Raw genomic sequence first — 12,374 nt, forward strand, 5'->3', positions numbered from 1 at the left:
CCCTCATCCCTGCTTCTCGCCCCTCATCCCTGCTTCTCGCCCCTCATCCCTGCTTCTCGCCCCTCATCCCTGCTTCTCGCCCCTCATCCCTGCTTCTCGCCCCTCATCCCTGCTTCTCGCCCCTCATGCCTGCTTCTCGCCCCTCATGCCTGCTTCTCGCCCCTCATGCCTGCTTCTCGCCCCTCATGCCTGCTTCTCGGCCCTCATGCCTGCTTCTCGGCCCTCATGCCTGCTTCTCGGCCCTCATGCCTGCTTCTCGCCCCTCATGCCTGCTTCTCGCCCCTCATGCCTGCTTCTCGCCCCTCATGCCTGCTTCTCGCCCCTCATGCCTGCTTCTCGCCCCTCATGCCTGCTTCTCGCCCCTCATGCCTGCTTCTCGCCCCTCATGCCTGCTTCTCGCCCCTCATCCTTGCTTCTCGCCCCTCATCCTTGCTTCTCGCCCCTCATCCTTACTTCTTTTCCATAATCCCTATTTCTCATCCACCATGCCTACTTCTCATTCCTCAGTCATACCAGTCAATTTTGTAAAATACCCCTTCACACTAATCGGTTGAAAACAGTCAATTAGAGTTAAGATGTGGCTGCATTCTATTGATCTAGCCCCAGAAAAAACAGCGTTTTCATTGTACATGCTGGTTGAGGACTGAGGAGAATAAATACAACTGGTGTTTTCTTCCTTTGAATCCAAGGCTGTACAACCTTGTTTTATTTAAGTAAGTTCATTTCTGTTTTCAGAGGCCTCTGTGGAAAACTGATGGTTTGGAGAAGACAAGGTCCTCCCACCTGGGCCTCAAATGCAAATCAGCACTTGGAGAGAGGACTATACAGTTCATCTGGAAACATTTTCTGGTTTCAGTTTCATATGTAACAACTCTGCCAAGCCTTGCTCTTCTTGGTTACCAACACAACCGAAGCCCAGCCCCTGAAATCTGCACACTGCAAGAAAAGTCTCACACTCAAACATTTACTTTGTTACAAATAAAGCTGGAACCAGAAAAGGTTTCTGATGAACTGTATTGCCCTGTTTCCAAGTGTTGATTTTAAAAAAATTCTTTGTTACAATATTAAACTGAAAGCAGAAATAGTTTCTGATGACCTGTATACCCCTGTCCCCAAGAGCTGATTTTAAACATTTTCTTTGTTACAATATTAAACTGAAAGCAGAAATAGTTTCTGATGACCTGTATACCCCTGTCCCCAGGAGCTGATTTTAAACATTTTCTTTGTTACAATATTAAACTGAAAGCAGCAAAGGTTTCTGATGAACTGTATTACCCTGTCCCCAGGAGCTGATTTTAAACATTTTCTTTGTTACAATATTAAACTGAAAGCAGCAAAGGTTTCTGATGAACTGTATTACCCTGTCTCCAAGAGTTGATTTTAAACATTTTCTTTGTAACAATATTAAACTGAAGCCAGGTAAGTATTCTGAGTACCTGTATCCCCCCTGTCTCCAAGAGTTGATCTCAGACCCAAGCCAAGGACCTTTGTCTTTCCCAAATCATCAGAGCTTTCTGCAGAGGCCTGTGGAAATAGAAAATCAATAAATAAAGTGAAATGCTGTACTGCCTTGGATTCACTGGACGCAAAGTGCACAGTGTGCAATGCGAAGGCTGCTTTTTTCAGTGGCTAGAACCAATATGTTTTGTGAGTGCACAGAGCAACTCTGTCCTTTCGGTCTCTGAAAACAGGCTTCTTAAATGGCCCAGTGATGTTTGCGTTCTCTGTTGCACAGGACATCTTAGCTAGTAAGCCGAAGGGGCTTCAGGCACCATACGTCAGCTCTCCTTTTCAGAGCCCCTCCCCCATGCACTGAGATTTCTTTTTAGACTCACCATTGCAGCAAAGTAGGTCTGGCCCCTGGACCACACTTGGCTGTCATTTGCTCTAATACTAGATATAGTGTGAAATTGCCTTTCCACTTAGGGTAGTTTCTTCTGTTAGTGTCTTCATAGGTATTATTTGCCATCTGGAGCTACATGTAACCCTTGGCCATTCTCAATCCTTCAGCAGACAGGAGTTATTGTGAGTCTGAATCCATGAAAGGATTTTTCAAAGCTTTGATTAATTGGCTACTAATGGATACCACTCCTCGAGTTTGTTATATGCAGGTATCACCCCACCGATAGGCCGTACCAAGCTCTCCAGAACCACATTCGATCTACCCTACCACTGTAGACCCCCCTTTCCTACGTCACTCTACTCCCCTTCGATTAACTACATCCTTGTGGGTCCTCAACGTTGATACTAATATGGAGTGGTCAATACAGATGTAGATATGTTGTTTCATATAAGATGACGTGATGGTGTGGATGGAAGCCCTGTTCCGGTCCTGGTCCGGTCCTCCCTCCGATTGTCTTGGAACGGTCAGATGTACCCCTTCAAGCAATTGTGCTCAATTTAGCTGCAAACTATGCAAGAAGCCTGATTGTCCTCAGATGGTCAGCGAGGAGACTAACACCAACCACTTTCAGAATTAGGAATGGGGAAAATTGCATGGATGGTAAAGTGAGGCACAGCAAAAACGTGGAAGCCTCTAGCAGGCATCTTGCCTTGTATTGTCCAAGTTAAATTGGATACGGTCCATTCAGACTACGTGTAATTACTGCCCTGCTGCTGAACTCCGGCATGTGCTGTGTGGAAACAATGGCTGGGCACTTGAATGCTTGTGTGGGTTGGAAGCACCAGGACTAGGCATACCTCATTTGATAAAAATAACTGTTTGCTGCGTTTATGGGGAGCGACTGACTGACCAGAAGTTGGGGGCCATCACACCTGTCTGATGGTTATTTCGACTAAGCCTTCATCAAGGTTATTCCTAAGGGCTCCTTCCTTCGGCTTTAAAGTGTGAAGTTTTCTAAAAACTTGGTGATTCACTAACAGGGACCATTAGGAATAGTCAAGCTGCCGGAGGTGGAGCCAACAAATGTCTTCCAAGAATGTATTGGTATTTAACCCTTCCCTATAGCACAAGAGATAGTACTGACCACCCATCGAGGGCTTCGAAGTATCTGAAGGATTCCTGCAGCTCTTTATTCATAGAAGACCCTTACCTGAACTGCTTGTTCTCACAGGTTAAGGCTTCTTTCCCGCCAGCCGTCCCTCACCTCCGCACTCCCATCCCGTCTCTGTGAGCACCTGGCAGAGACGGACAAGTTGCCTCACTTGAGTAGTGCAGCTGGTCTCAGTGGAAGAGTGGAAGTTGCAGTTTCATCACTGCATGCATGCAGTTAGCACAATTAATGCCTGTTGTCTTGTCGGGCTACTCTACTTCCTCTTCTTCCTTTCCCATGAGTCCTTCAAGTTGGCGAGTCTGGGAGTCATTCTTTTGTCCCTGCAAGTGGGGCGTTGGTTTTGTGTCGTAAACGTAGAGGATCACGGAGATCCTAAGGATTTCGGGGGCCCTGGGCCAAATGTAATTTGGGGGCCCCTGTTCAGAACAGCTTTGGATCTATGATCTAATTTCAGCTCTTTCTTGCCCTCTTTGGCCAGGTCCCGACAGTGCGCAGGCATAATTCTAAATTCTATCTAATATTCAAGGATAGTGACCTGTTTTCAATATTAGCATATAAAGCAGCAGCTCACTAATATTATTGCAAATAATATTTGTAACCCCCACCCATTTCTTGTTTCTGCGGTCCTTTTTTTGATCTAAAAGATACTTGTTTTATGGCCATTGCTGCTAACATTTCTCTGCAAAATTTCTGTAATTAGACTCCCACACATCACCCATTTTAAAATAAAGGAAAATGGCGTTTAAAACAATCAGTTTAAAAATTAACCACGGTCATTGGGGCAACAGTGAGCAGAACAGAGGTGGCTGTATCTGGAAGGGGTCCCCTGAAAGGCTGGGGCCCTGGGCCATGGCCCACTATGCCCATGCCTTAAAACATCTTTCTTTTATTGGACCCATCATAAACCTCAAACTTACAGAGGTCCCCCTCAGCTGACTTGGTCTTGTTTTCACACTTCTACCTGTGAGTAGTGGTTCCAGAGGGCTCCAGAGCTCTTAGCTTCTTGTGTGTTCCCCTCCCCATCCTGAGGGTGTGTTGGCTTCAACTTCACCTGTATTGGAGTTCAGCAAGATTGGCAACAAGGTTTGAGACAAGCTACTTTAACTACTGGAGCTTTCCCTGTTGGTGAGTACTCTATTCACTCATTTGGAATACCTTGAGTACCGGCTGTTTAGATTATAGATGGGGAAGCAATGGGCCACTTGAAGGTGTGCATTACTTTGTCTTCTCTGGATGCCAGTTAAAAGCTCTGCACTTTGGAATAAAGGCTTTGTTCTTAGTCCTTGCTTGTGGAGATTGCACACAGCTGTGTTCATTGTATGTCGGACTCCCTTTTATCAGCTCCGATATCCAGTTATTGCTCCAGCTAGGCCACTACGGTTCTAGCAGAGAGGATCTAGTCTTATGTCGGATTACAGAGGCGGAACTGGAAATGTGCTATTTTCACTTGCTGCATTTATGTTGTCCATCTCTGGGGAATTACCCACCTTTGCTGTATTTGAACTCATCTGAGCTGTTCCTCTTCTCTCCGCTCATACTCTGCTTCCCAGAGTCCCCTCAAAACGTTTGTCCCCCAAATGCTGCATGACTCTGGTGGCCTCCCTATTTGCAAGCCCATTGTGAGGATCAAGGTGGACGCACAGTCCATCTGTTGTCCCAACAGTGAAGCCGTAATCTCCATTCTTGCCTCCCAGCTCCGACTCCAAGTAGAATCCCACAGGAGTAATTCTGCATTTGGTGCAGACTGATGTCCAAACACTATTGCATCATGTGACTGTGTTACATTCAATATTTACTTATTTTCCTCTTCTATGTGAGTCCTTGATGTTCCTCATTCTTTTGGCACAAAAGCCATTTAATTCTTTGGCCACCAGTGGCATTAAACTAGCGACCTTAAAGTTGATTTTGTGGCTGAAGAGACCACTGCCGAAAGGCGAGAGAGAAATAGCATTGTCTTGCAAGTCCTACACAAGGGCAATGTGATTCTTGTTATACGCACTCTGGCCGTTGGTGGGGATTTTTCAGAATTTCATAAATCCATAGATGGAGGCTCCCTCTTTCCTCTGAGGCATAGTCTGGATGTTCAAAGGTGCCTCAGTCTCTATCATGTATTGATGATGGCCATAAGATTTGCAAGGCAGCCTACCATGGCTTCTCTTACCAGCCGATTGACGTCTTCTGTACTTCTGAATGCAACTCCTTTGGTCTGTGGATGCTCATGGGTACCTAGAGCAGGATTAAAATGTGCACACCTCAGTAAGAAAAGGTATACCATAGACAGAACTGCCATTTTTGGGTGGCATTCACACCCCTGAGCCACGCTGCTACACTTTTTCGGATCTAGAATGTGGAGTAACACATGATTCCTTGATTTACCTTTGATGCTTTTGTTGCCCCAATTCCAGGCCGAGTCCCACATAGAAATTCCTCCTGCATAAGATGTAGGATGTATTTCTCTGGCGAAAAAGAAATTGAGTTCTCGGATGCAAGTCTTCACCTGGTCATCTCTAAATCAGTTGAGTGGTATTAGCTCACCCCACTCACAGTGATACTGCTCCCTGACTAATAATCGGCTACTTTAAGTCTTAGAGACACTCTTTTGTAAAGTACACTATTAAATCTCCTAAACACATGTAATTTTGGGCAAGATGACGTCTTTTCCCTTTCATCATTCTATCCCTTTGAGAGGTTGTTAGAAAGGCAGCTCCTTAAGCTGCCCTGCTGACCTTCTCCGAACACTACACTTGACTCAACTCTATAGCACTCGACTCAACTCTGTGGCACTCGACTCAACTCTGTGGCACTCGACTCAACTCTGTGGCACTCGACTCAACTCTGTGGCACTCGACTCAACTCTGTGGCACTCGACTCAACTCTGTGGCACTCGACTCAACTCTGTGGCACTCGACTCAACTCTGTGGCACTCGACTCAACTCTGTGGCACTCGACTCAACTCTGTGGCACTCGACTCAACTCTGTGGCACTCGACTCAACTCTGTGGCACTCGACTCAACTCTGTGGCACTCGACTCAACTCTGTGGCACTCGACTCAACTCTGTGGCACTCGACTCAACTCTGTGGCACTCGACTCAACTCTGTGGCACTCGACTCAACTCTGTGGCACTCGACTCAACTCTGTGCCACTCGACTCAACTCTGTGCCACTCGACTCAACTCTGTGGCACTCGACTCAACTCTGTGCCACTCGACTCAACTCTGTGGCACTCGACTCAACTCTGTGGCACTCGACTCAACTCTGTGGCACTCGACTCAACTCTGTGGCACTCGACTCAACTCTGTGGCACTCGACTCAACTCTGTGGCACTCGACTCAACTCTGTGGCACTCGACTCAACTCTGTGGCACTCGACTCAACTCTGTGGCACTCGACTCAACTCTGTGGCACTCGACTCTGTGGCACTCGACTCAACTCTGTGGCACTCCACTCAACTCTGTGGCACTCCACTCAACTCTGTGGCACTCCACTCAACTCTGTGGCACTCCACTCAACTCTGTGGCACTCCACTCAACTCTGTGGCACTCGACTCAACTCTGTGGCACTCGACTCAACTCTGTGGCACTCGACAACTCTGTGGCACTCGACTCAACTCTGTGGCACTTGACTCATCTGTGGCACTCGACTCAACTCTGTGGCACTCGACTCAACTCTGTGGCACTCGACTCAACTCTGTGGCACTCGACTCAACTCTGTGGCACTCGACTCAACTCTGTGGCACTCGACTCAACTCTGTGGCACTCGACTCAACTCTGTGGCACTCGACTCAACTCTGTGGCACTCGACTCAACTCTGTGGCACTCGACTCAACTCTGTGGCACTCGACTCAACTCTGTGGCACTCGACTCAACTCTGTGGCACTCGACTCAACTCTGTGGCACTCGACTCAACTCTGTGGCACTCGACTCAACTCTGTGGCACTCGACTCAACTCTGTGGCACTCGACTCAACTCTGTGGCACTCGACTCAACTCTGTGGCACTCGACTCAACTCTGTGGCACTCCACTCAACTCTGTGGCACTCCACTCAACTCTGTGGCACTCCACTCAACTCTGTGGCACTCCACTCAACTCTGTGGCACTCCACTCAACTCTGTGGCACTCCACTCAACTCTGTGGCACTCCACTCACCTCTGTGACACTCCACTCACCTCTGTGACACTCTACTCACCTCTGTGACACTCTACTCACCTCTGTGACACTCTGCTCACCTCTGTGACACTCTGCTCACCTCTGTGACACTCTGCTCACCTCTGTGACACTCTGCTCACCTCTGTGACACTCTGCTCACCTCTGTGACACTCTGCTCACCTCTGTGACACTCTGCTCACCTCTGTGACACTCTGCTCACCTCTGTGACACTCTGCTCACCTCTGTGACACTCTGCTCACCTCTGTGACACTCTGCTCACCTCTGTGACGCTCTGCTCACCTCTGTGACGCTCTGCTCACCTCTGTGACGCTCTGCTCACCTCTGTGACGCTCCGCTCAGCTCTGACGCTCCGCTCAGCTCTGACGCTCCGCTCAGCTCTGACGCTCCGCTCAGCTCTGACGCTCCGCTCAGCTCTGACGCTCCGCTCAGCTCTGACGCTCCGCTCAGCTCTGACGCTCCGCTCAGCTCTGACGCTCCGCTCAGCTCTGACGCTCCGCTCAGCTCTGACGCTCCGCTCAGCTCAGCTCTGACGCTCCGTTCAGCTCTGACGCTCCGCTCCGTTCAGCTCTGACGCTCCGCTCCGCTCAGCTCTGACGCTCCGCTCCGCTCAGCTCTGACGCTCCGCTCCGCTCAGCTCTGACGCTCCGCTCAGCTCTGACGCTCCGCTCAGCTCTGACGCTCCGCTCCGCTCTGACGCTCAGCTCCGCTCTGACGCTCAGCTCCGCTCTGACGCTCAGCTCCGCTCTGACGCTCAGCTCAGCTCTGACGCTCCGCTCAGCTCTGACGCTCCGCTCAGCTCTGACGCTCCGCTCAGCTCTGACGCTCCGCTCAGCTCTGACGCTCCGCTCAGCTCTGACGCTCCGCTCAGCTCTGACGCTCCGCTCAGCTCTGACGCTCCGCTCAGCTCTGACGCTCCGCTCAGCTCTGACGCTCCGCTCCGCTCTGACGCTCCGCTCCGCTCTGACGCTCCGCTCCGCTCTGACGCTCCGCTCCGCTCTGACGCTCCGCTCCGCTCTGACGCTCCGCTCAGCTCTGACACTCCGCTCAGCTTGGCGCTCCGCTCAGCTCTGGCGCTCCGCTCCGCTCAGCTCTGGCGCTCCGCTCCGCTCAGCTCTGGCGCTCCGCTCAGCTCTGGCGCTCCGCTCCGCTCAGCTCTGGCACTCCGCTCCGCTCAGCTCTGGCACTCCGCTCCGCTCAGCTCTGGCACTCCGCTCAGCTCTGGCACTCCGCTCCGCTCAGCTCTGGCACTCCGCTCCGCTCAGCTCTGGCACTCCACTCCGCTCCGCTCTGGCACTCCACTCCGCTCCGCTCTGGCACTCCACTCCACTCCGCTCTGGCACTCCACTCCACTCCGCTCTGGCACTCCACTCCACTCCGCTCTGGCACTCCACTCCACTCCGCTCTGGCACTCCACTCCACTCCGCTCTGGCACTCCACTCCACTCCGCTCTGGCACTCCACTCCACTCCGCTCTGGCACTCCACTCCACTCCGCTCTGGCACTCCACTCCACTCCGCTCTGGCACTCCACTCCACTCCGCTCTGGCACTCCACTCCACTCCGCTCTGGCACTCCACTCCACTCCGCTCTGGCACTCCACTCCACTCTGGCACTCCACTCCCCTCTGGCACTCCACTCCCCTCTGGCACTCCACTCCCCTCTGGCACTCCACTCCCCTCTGGCACTCCACTCCCCTCTGGCACTCCACTCCCCTCTGGCACTCCACTCCCCTCTGGCACTCCACTCCCCTCTGGCACTCCACTCCCCTCTGGCACTCCACTCCCCTCTGGCACTCCACTCCCCTCTGGCACTCCACTCCCCTCTGGCACTCTACTCCCCTCTGGCACTCTACTCCCCTCTGGCACTCTACTCCCCTCTGGCACTCTACTCCCCTCTGGCACTCTACTCCCCTCTGGCACTCTACTCCCCTCTGGCACTCTACTCCCCTCTGGCACTCTACTCCCCTCTGGCACTCTACTCCCCTCTGGCACTCTACTCCCCTCTGGCACTCTACTCACCTCTGGCACTCTACTCACCTCTGGCACTCTACTCACCTCTGGCACTCTACTCACCTCTGGCACTCTACTCCCCTCTGGCACTCTACTCACCTCTGGCACTCTACTCACCTCCTGCACTCTACTCACCTCTGGCACTCTACTCACCTCTGGCACTCTACTCATTGACACTCTATTCCACCCTATACCACTCCTCTCTACAACAGTCAACTCCCTCTATGACATTCCTTGCCACTCCAAACGGGTGGCGTACGCGCCGCTAGAGGACCCGGCCTTCAGACTTGATCGGCAGGCACTAGGGGATAACAGGTACATGTGTTATATTGAGGCAAAATACACAAACATGTCCCACCAGCTACAGTTCTCACCACCTGCCACACTTTTAATAGAGAAATGCAATGGCACAAAATTCTTACACCAAAGACCCCGTTGTGGCTGGGCACAAAGCTTGGCAGAGTGACGGAACTATAGGGGTTTAAACAATGGGATGACCTAGGCATCTCTACCTTAGCTGAGGTCTGGGACGCGAATAGTATTGTCCCATTTGCACACAAAAATGGCCCAGCTGCGGCTGACCGCGGGCTCAGCACCTCAATCCCAGCAATACAATTAATGAGTCCTGTGCAATCCACCTCTGAAACCCGCCGCACTTGGGTCTCACTGGAATCTAGACCAGTAGATTAAAGAACTTGGAGGGAGCACCAGAAATGAAGTCTTACTCTCTTAAGTTTCATCTTTTCAGTTTCTTTTATTCTTCTTAGTCGCAAATGTTGGGACATCAGCCAACACGTTTCGTTCCTGAAAGGAACTTCATTAGGGCTAAATATTGCGGGTGATAATATCCAAAACATCAAGTTCAAAGAGTCCAAGTGTATACAGAACACTAGACCCCACAATGGGGGTAGTGATAGACTTCAGTCAAATAGTTCTGAAACGTCTTCCTTGTAAACAACGGCAAGTGTGCCCGGCAATGCTGTCCCGTTTGACCACTTCAGGTCACCCTCTCAGGTGTTCAGGTAGCTGGAGCTCCACCACCCGCTTGGGGGGAGGGGGGATCCCACAGTATGAAGAGAGCATAAAGAAGTCCTCCCTTGAAAATGTAATGCTGGACAGTCCGATGGCCGGTAGAGTGATATCCCTCACGTACCAGATGGTGTAAAGAAACACTCTGCATAATGTGGAACGCCTAAGAGACCATTGGCCAACAGAAGTGGAGGAATTAGAGGATGAGGACTGGCAGGATGCACTGCAATTCCCTAGAGAGGTAACAATCAAAACTAGGTATCGACAGATGCAACTAAAAGTATTCCACAGGGTGCTCTTTACCAGTGTCCTCCTATATAAACCAGGGAGAACTGCAGATGAGAAGAGCTTGCGGGGGTGTGGGCAGAGGGACACATTCTATCACACACTGTGGGACAGCTCACACCGTCACCAGTTCTGGGAGGGAATCGCACGGATACTGGAGGAAGCAGCAGAAATGCATAGAGAACCATACGCAGAGCTGGCGCTCCGGGGGATATGGAAGGAGACTGATGCTATGTCCCGTAAGAAGCTCCTTATTAATGTGGGCTTCCTCTTGACCAAACATGACATAGCACTTAAATGGGGCACCGCAGCACCTCCGAAACTGCAAAATTGGGAACAAGAAATTAAAATACGTTGCGCAAGGGAGAAGGTGATTTACAAAAGTAGAGGATGTCCCAAAAAGTTTGATAAAATATGGCGTGGATGGGCAAAAAATGGATAATTGAGGACCAGATTATGAATGAGTGGTAAGGTTACAAATATTGGCTCTCAGCACAGCAATAAGCACAGCGCCAGTTATCAGAACACTAATGTAACAACCAGAAGTGGATCTTTGGACACTATACTGGGAAGAGGTGACTCCAAGGAAGGGGGAACATGTGATGGGGCTATGTAAAGTCGCACAGTTGAAATATGATGTTGTGATTACTCAATAAAATACTATACCAAAAATAAGTCTTTGTACCGTCCGTACCATATATACATGCACTCAGCACCCACAGGACGTCAGCTCAAAGGTCTGAGTGTCACATAAAAAACAAACTTTACATGAGTGGGACCAGTATGCAACACTCTCCATGAAACCGAGAAAAACATGTCTGTTCGATCAGTTTACAATATCAGTATGTTGGCACCACCGCTTGACATCAGCAATCCAGGACACTGACAATAGTTTGAAGTCATCAAAGATGGCATGCTCAGTATGGCACTCCAGATCACAGAACAGATTGTGGATCTTGGAATTCCCCGGATGGGCCTCGCAGCCAAGCACATGCCAGATTAGTGTCCGCTGGCCAAACTATTAGTCAGGATCACCGTTTCAAATGTAATCTGGCTACTGAAGGCAGAGGCACACATCCAATCACAGACATTCTTGTCCAGTAAGCAAGGAATCATATTTGGTCCTTGGGCAGTTATAGAGGAGTTTTAAGACGCGTTAGCTTGATCATGTTGCAAAGTCTGCTGGTAAACACAGACCCAGGTCACTTGTGTAGTGATTGGAGTTCAGGGCATCCCCTTCCTTGTGTACTCGAGAGATTTGTATGATACATCGCTTTGTACAGCTTAGTGGTACCTGCCATCATTGAATGAACAGATCTTACCCAGATCACAACATATAGGTTAGTCTGTCCTGTGCTCATCGGCTCTCCATTGTTAGGTCTTGTCAGTGTCTATGCTAATCTTAGGTGAGGTGCATCCTTTCCAGTACTTGTTTCTGGTCCCCCTTTTATTCTGTCCAGCAGGCACGTTTGTAGGTTTTGGTAGTCGCCTGTCTAGACTGTTGCATTCTGAATAACTAGCTCAGGTTTTCCACCACGCTAAATTATTCAACTTCCTTTTATCATTTTCAGCCCTGTGGGAAACTAGAGCCTCTTTGTCAGAGACGTGGAGCAGGGGGTCACCTGAGCCTCTGAGCGCATCAGCTAGGAAATGTGAGCATCCCACCGGCCCAGGTAGTGACTATCAGCATGGTGTATCTTGAGAAAAACACAACAAAACAACAATCCCGCTCCTCAAGCTCTGAAGCCAGTCTTTTCTACCTTAGGCACATAATCTGCTCTGGCCATGAGTCAGTCTATTAAATTCTCACTGTAAATCCAGTGGGAAGGAGTGTTGCTGTGCATTGCAGTGTTGGTCTACTTGCATAAAACATT

The 12,374-nt window shown here is 50.1% G+C and overlaps 1 protein-coding gene across 2 annotated transcripts in view; it reads left to right on the forward strand.

Moving 5' to 3' along the window:
• The window catches only part of TJAP1 (tight junction associated protein 1), a 475,927-nt gene that overhangs the window by 428,363 nt on the left and 35,190 nt on the right, over positions 1 to 12,374 (forward strand). The window lies entirely within an intron of this gene.

Source organism: Lissotriton helveticus, chromosome 6 (genome assembly GCF_964261635.1).
Source record: "Lissotriton helveticus chromosome 6, aLisHel1.1, whole genome shotgun sequence".
NCBI lineage: Eukaryota > Metazoa > Chordata > Amphibia > Caudata > Salamandridae > Lissotriton > Lissotriton helveticus.